Source organism: Dermochelys coriacea, chromosome 11, assembly GCF_009764565.3.
Source record: "Dermochelys coriacea isolate rDerCor1 chromosome 11, rDerCor1.pri.v4, whole genome shotgun sequence".
NCBI classification, from domain to species: Eukaryota; Metazoa; Chordata; order Testudines; family Dermochelyidae; genus Dermochelys; species Dermochelys coriacea.
In genome coordinates this window covers 23,995,665-24,008,698 of record NC_050078.2, presented here as the reverse complement: position 1 = coordinate 24,008,698, position 13,034 = coordinate 23,995,665, and the positions used below count along the sequence as shown (strand labels likewise).

The 13,034-nt window shown below is 39.9% G+C and overlaps 1 protein-coding gene across 10 annotated transcripts in view; it reads left to right on the top strand.

Annotated features, from left to right (window-relative positions):
- Nucleotides 1–13,034, top strand: part of GTDC1 (glycosyltransferase like domain containing 1) — a 327,811-nt gene that overhangs the window by 207,579 nt on the left and 107,198 nt on the right. The window lies entirely within an intron of this gene.

Genomic DNA, 13,034 nt, shown 5'->3' with positions numbered 1-13,034 from the left:
CATTTGCTCAAGAAACTCCCTGAAAAAGCACAAGAACAAATCCGCACAGACACACCCCTGGAGCCAGGACCTGGGGTATTCTATCTGCTACCCAAGATCCATAAACCTGGAAATCCTGGACGCCCCATCATCTCAGGCATTGGCACCCTGACAGCAGGATTGTCTGGCTATGTAGACTCCCTCCTCAGGCCCTTCGTTACCAGCACTCCCAGCTATCTTCAAGACACCACCGATTTCCTGAGGAAACTACAGTCCATTGGTGATCTTCCTAAAAACACCATCCTAGCCACTATGGATGTAGAAGCCCTCTACACCAACATTCCACACAAAGATGGACTACGAGCCGTCAGGAACAGTATCCCCGATACTGTCACAGCTAACCTGGTGGCAGAACTTTGTGACTTTGTCCTGACCCATAACTATTTCACATTTGGTGACAATGTATACCTTCAAATCAGCGGCACTGCGATGGGTACCCGCATGGCCCCACAGTATGCCAACATTTTTATGGCTGACTTAGAACAACGCTTCCTCAGCTCTCGTCCCCTAATGCCCCTACTCTACTTGCGCTACATTGATGACATCTTCATCATCTGGACCCATGGAAAAGAAGCTCTTGAGGAATTCCACCATGATTTCAACAATTTCCATCCCACCATCAACCTCAGCCTGGACCAGTCCACACAAGAGATCCACTTCCTGGACACTACGGTGCTAATAAGCGATGGTCACATAAACACCACCCTATATCGGAAACCTACTGACCGCTATTCCTACCTACATGCCTCTAGCTTTCATCCAGATCATACCACTCGATCCATTGTCTACAGCCAAGCGCTACGATATAACCGCATTTGCTCCAACCCCTCAGACAGAGACAAACACCTACAAGATCTCTATCATGCATTCCTACAACTACAGTACCCACCTGCTGAAGTGAAGAAACAGATTGACAGAGCCAGAAGAGTACCCAGAAGTCACCTACTACAGGACAGGCCCAACAAAGAAAACAACAGAACGCCACTAGCCATCACCTTCAGCCCCCAACTAAAACCCCTCCAACGCATCATCAAGGATCTACAACCTATCCTGAAGGACGAGCCATCGCTCTCTCAGATCTTGGGAGACAGACCAGTCCTTGCTTACAGACAGCCCCCCAATCTGAAGCAAATACTCACCAGCAACCACACACCACACAACAGAACCACTAACCCAGGAACCTATCCTTGCAACAAAGCCCGTTGCCAACTCTGTCCACATATCTATTCAGGGGATACCATCATAGGGCCTAATCACATCAGCCACACTATCAGAGGCTCGTTCACCTGCGCATCTACCAATGTGATATATGCCATCATGTGCCAGCAATGCCCCTCTGCCATGTACATTGGCCAAACTGGACAGTCTCTACGTAAAAGAATGAATGGACACAAATCAGACGTCAAGAATTATAACATTCAAAAACCAGTTGGAGAACACTTCAATCTCTCTGGTCACTCGATCACAGACCTAAGAGTGGCTATACTTCAACAAAAAAGCTTCAAAAACAGACTCCAACGAGAGACTGCTGAATTGGAATTAATTTGCAAACTGGATACAATTAACTTAGGCTTGAATAGAGACTGGGAATGGATGAGTCATTACACAAAGTAAAACTATTTCCCCATGGTATTTCTCCCTCCCACCCCACCCCCCACTGTTCCTCTGATATTCTTGTTAACTGCTGGAATTAGCCTACCTGCTTGTCACCATGAAAGGTTTTCCTCCTTCCCCCCCCTGCTGTTGGTGATGGCTTATCTTAAGTGATCACTCTCCTTACAGTGTGTATGATAAACCCATTGTTTCATGTTCTCTGTGTGTGTGTATATAAATCTCTCCTCTGTTTTTTCCACCAAATGCATCCGATGAAGTGAGCTGTAGCTCACGAAAGCTTATGCTCTAATAAATTTGTTAGTCTCTAAGGTGCCACAAGTACTCCTTTTCTTTTTGCGAATACAGACTAACACGGCTGCTACTCTGAAACTACTACTATGTTTCACAAACAGCTTTCTGCAGTGAAAAAGGCAGCAAACAAATCAAATATAGCTCTTAGCAATGTTACACAAAAAACAACAAAAATGTGCTCTATTTTAAAGTGTACTAGCAATCTAGAAAGGATTTTCAATCTGGGGCTATGTTAAATGTTAGTAGTGAAACCTGTAAACATCTTTCTTTGATCTTTTTCCAGCTTATACAGAATAATAGGAACAGAATAAAGTGCCATTTATATGTACACCTCTTTCCATTGATCTTACTAGTAAATAAATAAATACTGCTACTCTAACTCAGTTCCATTTAGTTCAAACCATTGGTGTTTTCCATGGCTTTCTATATGTTGTGTTACTGCCTATTTTGTTGCATTTGAACTTAGTTTTTTCATTTTTATCTTTAAAAGTTTTACTACTACTCATGCAAAATTTCCAAGAAAGAAACAGCACAGTTAAACAGGAAGTTTATTGTGAATTATGTATATAAGAATGTATTACATAACAATTTATAATTCATAGAGGAAATTTTGATGTGTTTCAAAATATCTGAATGTTCTAGCAATGGATTCACTAATAATTTAGGGTAGATTGTTAAATTGTAATCTGCTTTGAGCAAGGAACTGTGCATAGCTGCTCCATCACAGCAACAGATCAGAGAGGGAATTGTGACTCTCATAGTCACCAATTCTTTGTCTCGTCCTTGCTCCAAGGGGGAAGTAATCTGCCACTGGTCTATATACTAGCTAATATGTACGTACAGATGGAGCCAATGTACAGAAGTAGCAGCCTCACAGTCCTTATAATGGGTCCCCTTTCCCTGTGCTGTGGCCTATGAAAAGGGAAGCCAACAGATGAGTAAAAGGTGCTTTTCACTCCCCTTCCTTCCCTATGTGTTATAAGAGCAGGTCACTATCCTGCCTTTAGAAATAATAATTATAGAATGTGCCTACTTAAGTGTAAGGCTGTTTCTTTGCACTCCTTGAAAACCCTCTTCAAGACTCCCCTCTGTCCTGATTCCTGGAAAGCTTGACATTGGCTGGGCAGCTGATGTTCTGTAACCCTGCCTATCATGACGAGCAGGACTTTCTCATTGTTTCTTTGTGCTCTCTCTGCCTCTTTGTTGCATCCACCTGTTGTCTGTTGTCAGAGACCAGTGGTTTTCAACTTGTGGTCCGCGGACTCCGGGGAGTCTGCAGACTATGTCTAAGATTTCCAAAGGAGTCCACACCTCCATTAGAATTTTTTTTAGGGGTCCACAAATGTAAAAATCCACTGTCCTAGACGATATGTTCATCTGGATATGAACTATTTGTTATGTGTTTGTATAGTGCCTAGAACAATGGGTCCCTGATTCATGGCTGGAGCTCCTATACAGTTTTGTAATACAAATAATAAAAATCCAAACAATAAATAATCTACTAATTAAAGAAAAAGAATATTGCTTTAATGTTTTATTCTGAGTATTTGCCAGCAGAATTTCCTAAGACTGCCATATTATAATTTAGAAAGATGTTTGTAGTTGTATTTATCTTGTAGTTTAAGCATCTATTCTATAAAAGCTTTAACTTTAAACCCCAGTAGGACATAAGAAGCATCCATCCTCCTACACCTGCAGCTGCCATTTACATATTAGAGGTGGGTCCAGACGTTCAACACTTTGAAAGCTACAGTTACACCATTTAAGGAAAGAGTTAAGGGATGCTTCATAGAAGTAGTTAAGATAAAACAGTTACACAGATTATTATTAATTTTTTTCCTTACAGCAACGAGGCCAGAGGGTGTGTTCCAACTATAGGGGGATCACACTTCTCAGGCTCCCAGCAAAGCCTATGCCAGGGTGCCGTAGAGGCAGTTGTGCCCATTAGCTGAACCTTGGATTCAGGAGGTACAATGAGGATTCTGTCCCGGCCGTGGAACCACAGACCAGCTCTTTGTTCTCTTGCAGATACTCAAGCAGTGTGGGCATTTGCTGATCTGGTCCACCTTTGTTTTGTAGTCCTTTCTTGTGTAAAGTGCTGCAGGAATATGAGTTTCTGGTGCTACTTTTGCATACTATTCGGTATCTCTATTCTCAGAATGAGAGTTATGTTTGTATTCTTGATATTGTCAAGTTCATTCAAGGTTGGCGTTGGACTCTACAAGGGGTGTGTCTTGTCCCCACTCCTATTCGTGATGTTCATGGACAGGATATCAAGGTGCAGGTGAGCTATGGAGTGCATCCGATATGGGAACTTGGAGGTGCCATCTCTGCTGTTTGCAGATGATGATGATGTCCTTCTTGCTTCTTAAGAATATGATCTCCGATGTGCACTCAAATGTTTCACTGCTGAGTGTGAAGCGGCTGGAATGAGAATCAGCACCTCCAGATGAGAGGCCATGGTTCTATCCCAAAAGAAAGTGGACTGCTCTATCCAGGTGAGGGGAGAGCAGCTGCCCTTTGTGGAAGAGTTCAAGTTTCTAGGGGTCTTGTTTACAAGCAATGGCAAGTGGGAGATTTAGATCAATCAGTGGATTGGTGCGGCGGTGGCAGTGATGCAGGCACTATACCAACCTGTGGTGGTTAAGCAGGAGCTGAGTTTTTGGATGAAGCTCTCTCTTTACAGGTTGCTCTACATCCCAGTCCTTACCTATGGTCATGAACTTTGAGTAATGACCGAAAGGACGAGATCACTGGTACAAGAGGTGGAAATTAGGTTTCTCTGCAGGGTGGCTGGGCTTACTCTCCAACACAGGGTAAGAAGCTCAGCTATCTGGGAGGGCATTGGAGTAGAGATGCTATTCCTCCAGATTGAGAGGAGCCCATTAAGATGGTTTGGGCACCTGATAAGGATGTCCCCGGGAGGCTTCTGTTGGAATTCTACCAGGCACATGCTACTGGGCAGAGGCCCCAAGGATGACCCAAGACACAGTAGAGGGATTATATATCTCACCTGGCCTGGGAATGCTGGGAAATCCCCCAGGAGGAGATGGAACCTGTTGCAAAGGAAAAGGAGAGCTGGTCCTCCCTACTCTCAATGCTGTCATTGCAACCCTCACCAGGAAAACAGCATAAAGGAAAAAGAAGCAGCAGCAATGAGCTCATTCTAGTATTGTGGTGATGTTGAAATAAATGAGCTCTGTTATGAAGTCAGTGAGTACAAGTTAATACAAGGCAGAAAAGAAATAATAATAAAATAAAACAACAGTGGGTCCAGAGTTCCTTCATGACAACGACAATGTGATTGTATTGTAGTCTAAGGCGCTGGTGAAAGTATTATTTTTTGATGCTTGAGTGAAACATATTTACATATATACAAAGTTCTGTCAATAAAGCTATAACATTGTAGCACTATACTTGGTATTTTACTTTTTGTACCTTAAAAGTAATTTACTATTGTTCAAAAATTCAACTGTCACTGGTTTTGTTTCCAGAACCCCAAAAGGAAGAGAAAAACAACAGAAGTCCATAAAGGCAAAAAAGGATGTATTCTCATTTCAGTTCACAGAACTTCTTGCCTTTGAACAGTACAAATATATACCCCCTAGGTTTGTAACAACAGTGAAAGGATACAGAATACTTGAAACATCAAATTAATAGCAAGTCCACTATAGCTATATAGAGTTTTTCCAGAATACCCAATAGATCTTGACAAGAATTTAATTGAGCTTTAACCAACTTGCCAAGCTTTACAAAATCCTATACTGCATACTCTCCTTCAAGGAATAAACTTTAAAAACTCTGTAAGCAAACTGAGTTGAGTTTTACATAAACAAAAAATGTGCTTGATGGTCTGTAGATGAGATTTGTAAGTAATTGCCCTCTGTTCTTCACACCTTTATAAATCTAATATTAAATAAGAAAAATCCACAAAACATATCAACAAGCCACAGTGGAAATACACTGTGCACTCACTATAAGGAACATTTGTGGGGACATGGCTTTTATTAGTTATAGTGATGTATTCCCTATACTGAATATGCAATAGTATCCTTTCACTTACTGCTGCATGTTCTGCAGAAGTACGTTGGTGGCATGGGGTCCATTGATCACAGCACTTTCACCACAGTTGCAGCATGGCAGATAATAGAGCCATGGGCCACCCCAGTGTCCCATTGGAGATCATCTTTTGGCTGTTGCCACATTAGAAAGGGAAGAACTGAAGAAATATCAGAACATCTCATCGTAATTACACACTTATATTGACATTTGCCACTGTAGTCCTGTACTGTCCCTTTCTCACACTTTATAGTTATTTGAGGGATTCCCACCAGTAGCATACCATATAACAGTGACATGCAGACTCTCCCCACTTACTTTTTACAAGACCACTTGCACAACTAGACTGCTGGACAGTGAAGATAGTAGGGGAGAAGCTTTTAATTCATTGTAAGTTATCATTCTTTATAGTGAAGTTATATCATGTATGGAGAAGAGAATCTTATGACAAGGTATTTTCTGGTTCCAAAATGCAAGGGGACAGATCCTCAGCTACTTTAAATCAGAGTAATCCCATCAAAATATGCTGATTTATACCGAGGAGGATTAAGTGCAAAGATTTTCCTTTAAAGATACTACTACTGATAATCAATTATAACATCTTCAAGAACTTTGTACAAACATCTCGGAAAACCCCTAAGAGGTAGAAAAGAATTATTATTTCAGTTTTAGATGGCGAAATAAAGACAGAAATATGTTTTGGGGATTTTCCAAAGAGACCCAGTGACTCACTAGCAGAGCCAAGATTAGAACTCAGGAGTTCCTCTAAACCAGGCTGCCTCTTTAAGATATAAACACATATACAATTAAACAATAGTTGTAATGCCAGGAAGTACAGATGTGTACTTATATATATCAAGTGAGGGTCAGAGTCTGTGCATTACCACACAGCCCTCAGGGCCTGAGGCAAATGACTGGACCTCATGGTTTTTAATGCCCTCTAGCTGAAATAATTGCATCATAACCCTGTTTTTTTTTTACTTCTTGCTTGAATGTTATACTCATGTCTCAGTGTGTTTTAGAATTTTGGGGGGTTTTAAATTATTTTTTCATACACTCGACTAGCTTTTTCAAAGTTATAGTTCACCTCAGCAAACCTTCAAGTGTAACTGGGTTTCAAAGCTTATTTGTTTATTGGAGTACCTGAGAAAGTGGTAAATAATTAAGGTGAAATACATGTTTCCCTGAGGAAAAAAAGAAGTTTGCATTTGTGCAGTAGAGTGGGTTATCAAAAACAGATGTGACCGAGTGGAATATTTTACATAAATTTATTAAAATAATTATTTACCTGTACGTTATAAGTAGGGCTTAGTTCGCTAGTTTGTTGCCAGTATGTACTGCCAATAATCTGCCAAAAAGCAGCTTGCTGGCAAAATCTTTGAAATGGTTAGCTTATGCTTGCACAGAACATTACAATCCTGATTGAAATGAAAACCTACCATAAACGAGCTCTTTGATGTTGGATAAACTGGAACATATTACTGATATATGGTATACTCTTTATATGGATTGTGTATACTGTACAAGAAATATGGATACCTATTAAGTGTAACTTGATATGTAATTATTTAGGACAGTTATTGTTTTCAGTATTCACTATGAATAGGATCACAGTGTCTCCTCAGGTTTAAAATAAGGAGTATATATATATCCTGTGTAGCAGCTCAAAGCACTAGAATACTGCTTGGTCAATTAATAAAGGAATAATATCAAAATGTAAAATATCAGACATCTCCCTGTAGTTCCTAATTTTAAAGGCAAGCCTTTTCTTTTAGGAACAATTTATACATTACATAAACTTAAGTTTTTCATCCAAGTATCATTTCAAGAATAGCAAGCTTAAATATTGGAGGCCGTAGGGAAACATAATATTACGATAATGTTCTTTGGTGCGGTTTGGAAGGTTTTAGGAAACATTTGGAAGTATTTTTCTCATAAAGTCACTTAACTATTGAAGTGTTATGATAGCATTCCCTTCTGCATTGCATATATTACAAAAGAGTCAATTTAAAGGGAACGTCCGTTTTAAATATCTGATTAGAGGGATTTCCACAAATTAGTAAATTACATAGTACAGTATCCTGGTATTAGTTTAATTTTTAAAAATGCAATTAAATAAGCAAAGGCGTAGATGATTTGAGGTGTGATATCAGTTTCAAACACCCATTCATTTCCAGTCCTGTATAGTAGAATGAGAATCTGAACTGACTGGAAAGCTTATTTTCTAAATAAACACTAGAGAGTTGAGTCGTTTTTCAGCATTTGAACATTAGTGAGTGGAACCAATTTTATTGGAGTCCACTGCAGCTCTCATAACCCTAAAAGTTAACGTTAAATGTAACCATTTTTTAAAACAACATTGTGACCAGTTCTTTTAAAACTCTGCAGATACAGAACATACCTCAACAAGTTCTAAAGATCTGTCAAGTGTTAGACTAAATGGAATTATTTAGGTTATTGATAACCATTCTGCTGCCTTTTAATGTTAGTTTGTAGGTATTATGTACGTATAATTTTTAATAGTGAAGTAAAATTACTATTGTTAAAAATATGGGAATAAGTTCCCATGTTGCCATAAAAAATTGCATTCTTCTATCTTGACAATTTCTAGGTACACCCACCTTTCAGCTGATTGGTAAAATATACCTATTTTCTGTGGCAGTTAGTTATTGATTCACCTCTAAGTTTCTAGATCAACATTATAAAGAATTTTAAACATGCTTGTGACCTTGACATTACTTTGGAAAATAAAAACAAGTGATATGTATTTCTTAGAAGATTAACATTTCATTCACTTACTTGTAAAGTAATTAACCTGCATCTCTATACAAGTTGTTATATTTACTTTTTAAGATTTTGAGAATTTGAGACATTAGGGTTCATAAATAAAATAGTTAAGGTGACATCCTGGCTCTGTTAAGTCAATGGGAGTTTTGCCACTGACTTCAAGTGTTGCCAGGATTTCACCATCTAAGTACTAAAACACAAAATAATCACTATCAGTTTATCTTTGGTGATCTAAAGTGATTAAGGTATTTTGAAGTCATTTGTCAGCCTGGGGTAAATATGTTATGTAACAAAATGGAATTAGTAATAATCCCACAAGCAGTAGATTAGAATAGACATGGTTTTAGCTAGAGCTGCATATAACAAGAAAAAGCAACACAAAAATCAAAACTAAGAAAGAACAAATCTACAGGTCCATATTAGTTTTGGAGTAGTTTCTGCCATCTTCTGTTCCTATTCTGCACAGTTCCACTGCAGATTTACTTTTCAGAAAGTGGTGTTATCATGCTGTGTACTTTCTGGAAGAAGGATTGAAGAATGCTCTAGTCAAAACCTTTATTAGCTGAAACTGCATAATATGTCAATTTCACAGTGTATCTTCAGCAGTAATTTCAGTGCTGGAAATTCAGGAGCTGCAGGCCCATAAAGAGTTTTCAAATGGAAAACTCAAGTGCTCTAAAAACATTTAGAGACTGCTTTTCCCCTCCTCCCTTCATTAGGCCGGTGTTAAAATGAAAGGCACTTTCATTGGTTCAAAATGAAACTGGATTGCAGAGCAGAGGTGGCAATGCTGAGAAAATAAAAGGAATTTTTTAGAGGTTTTGGAGTGTCAATCCCAGGATATTAAGGATTCTCCCTCAGAAAATATTTGGAAAATAGGCCAAGGGTAACATTTCCAAGAGTCAAAGTGATGAAGAACCTAAATCCCATGTCAAAAGTGACTTGAGTGCTTAAGAGCCTTTATTCAAGACAAATTTCTGATGCCTCAGTTGCCTCTTCTTCAGTCAGCATCTAATGACAATGATTGATTAGAGGTGATCTGCTCACAGGATGGATTTCTATCTCCTTTTCCTTCCTCTACTTCCCTTTTCTTCTTGTTTTCTTCTACTTCTCCATTTTTCTCTTGTAAAATTTTTCTCTCTGTCATTTCTCTCCTGTTCCCTCAACTTTTACTACTTCTCTCCCTTTGTTTCACTGCCCTGTTCTTTTTGCTCTTGATTTCTCATGTATGTGCCTCTCCTATCCTGCAGACCAAGTAGCTCATCTGGACCTAGCATCTCGTGTAACAAGTATTGAATCTGAACTCAGCACAGCCTTTTCTCTCACAGAGTATCTAGCTGTCCATGACATAAGATTGAGCAGAGGTGTTGCATCCATTTAAATTATTGCAGAAGAGCACATCACCGAACAAGCCATACTTGGGGTGATATTTCAGAGAGAAAGTGGGACCTCATACTCATTTGTCTGCATCAAGGGTTCCATTTCTCTGAATCTGTTCACTTCTCACAAAAGCTCTCTGCAAGAGAAGACAGACTTAAATAGTAGCTCAAGTGCGGTTAATACTCTGGTTCCTTAGTATTCCATCCCTCCAAGATGTACCAAGAGGAAACTCCTTGAACAGTGTAGAAAGACATCTCAGGGATCCACTCCAGAATATGTATATGCCTGATGAGTTCTCGGGAAGGTAAACTTTCTAAGCCAGAGACCCATTAGAGAGGCCTAATCTTGATTTAGCTCATCCAATTTTCTCTATCACATTCTATGCTCTTTTCCGTCTCATTTCTTCTTTTCCGTCTGCTCTCTCCCCTTTTCTTTCAGTTTTTGTCCCTGGGTGATAAGTCTCCCTAATACTATCTTTCAAATGATATTGCCCCTAATGTAGTCCAGCACTGTCACCTTGGAGGTTATTTGTGATGGCTAATCTATTCCCTACACTGGATTCCCTACACATTGATTGCTATAGAGCAGGAAGTGGAAACAGATCACAGGAAGTAGTGCAGAACCTCACCAAACCCTAATGTGAACTGAAGAAATCCAGAGGCATCCCTACATATTCAATGGAATCTTTTAAATCCCAGGGATTCACTCACTGCTTTCCATAGAAAAAAGTCAGAGTAGAGAATAGATAATTGCTTTATTTGTGATCTAGCGCACAACTGTTGAAGACTCGAGCACAACCACACTGCTGCTGTTTTCAGTACAGTACAATGTTATAGAAATCATACAGAAAAAGCAAGAAAAATGATGAGATTTTTGCTTATTTCACCCTCCGGGGTAGTGAAGGTGCATCAAAACACAATATAAGAGTAGTCTCATGAGGAGGGTGCAAATAGTACCACTTTTACTCCTGTTAGCCGATTTATGGCATTACTTTGGGGATGGATAGAGAATTACATACTAATTTGAGTTGCCATCTGCCCCATTTTGACCAGCATAATATTGATTTTATGACCATTGTACTGTGTCCCTTAGCAGAGTACACAAAGTGCCATTTAAAAAAATACCCATGTGAGTCTGGTATTTGTGCATGCATTTGCCCAGTTATACATGTATTTACTTTGATAGTTGTAGTAATTTCACATTCAGTTATGGTAATTGTGAGGCCTGGTTTGCCAAGCAGAAAGAAAGGGAGGGACAATGGAATTTCCCAGTGCCTGAGAACGTCATTGCAATATCTTGTTTCAGAGTATTGCAATATCTCTATTGCAGGCTGCAGATGTACTAACCATCACAAAACTTATGAGCCACAAGGATTCCAAGTATTATAATCATATAAACTATGCAGGGATTCCTGCAGAGGTTTAGACCACATTAATACTTCACAGAGGTACAATCAATCGTTATCTTAAAAATAAGAATATAGATCAAAACATCAAAGCACACTTTGTAATAATGATTTTAAAAAATACTAACCACCATCACCAACATCAGTAACAACTAAGGAGATTCCCAGACAAAAATGTTGTTAAACTAGAATTTAGATTATGATTATGTATAAACAGCAGATACTTGGGAGAAGGAGAGTGTCACAGCAGCTTTGAAGTGAATTTGCTGAATTCTAAGGCCTGGGATAGGGATTTTCTCTTTCATAGAATCATAGAATCATAGAATATCAGGGTTGGAAGGGACCCCAGAAGGTCATCTAGTCCAACCCCCTGCTCAAAGCAGGACCAAGTCCCAGTTAAATCATCCTAGCCAGGGCTTTGTCAAGCCTGACCTTAAAAACCTCTAAGGAAGGAGATTCTACCACCTCCCTAGGTAACGCATTCCAGTGTTTCACCACCCTCTTAGTGAAAAAGTTTTTCCTAATATCCAATCTAAACCTCCCCCATTGCAACTTGAGACCATTACTCCTCGTTCTGTCATCTGCTACCATTGAGAACAGTCTAGAGCCATCCTCTTTGAAACCCCCTTTCAGGTAGTTGAAAGCAGCTATCAAATCCCCCCTCATTCTTCTCTTCTGCAGACTAAACAATCCCAGCTCCCTCAGCCTCTCCTCATAAGTCATGTGCTCTAGACCCCTAATCATTTTTGTTGCCCTTCGCTGTACTCTTTCCAATTTATCCACATCCTTCTTGTAGTGTGGGGCCCAAAACTGGACACAGTACTCCAGATGAGGCCTCACCAGTGTCGAATAGAGGGGAACGATCACGTCCCTCGATCTGCTCGCTATGCCCCTACTTATACATCCCAAAATGCCATTGGCCTTCTTGGCAACAAGGGCACACTGCTGACTCATATCCAGCTTCTCGTCCACTGTCACCCCTAGGTCCTTTTCCGCAGAACTGCTGCCGAGCCATTCGGTCCCTAGTCTGTAGCGGTGCATTGGATTCTTCCATCCTAAGTGCAGGACCCTGCACTTATCCTTATTGAACCTCATTAGATTTCTTTTGGCCCAATCTTCCAATTTGTCTAGGTCCTTCTGTATCCTATCCCTCCCCTCCAGCGTATCTACCACTCCTCCCAGTTTAGTATCATCCGCAAATTTGCTGAGAGTGCAATCCACACCATCCTCCAGATCATTTATGAAGATATTGAACAAAACGGGCCCCAGGACCGACCCCTGGGGCACTCCACTTGACACCGGCTGCCAACTAGACATGGAGCCATTGATCACTACCCGTTGAGCCCGACAATCTAGCCAGCTTTCTACCCACCTTATAGTGCATTCATCCAGCCCATACTTCCTTAACTTGCTGACAAGAATGCTGTGGGAGACCGTGTCAAAAGCTTTGCTAAAGTCA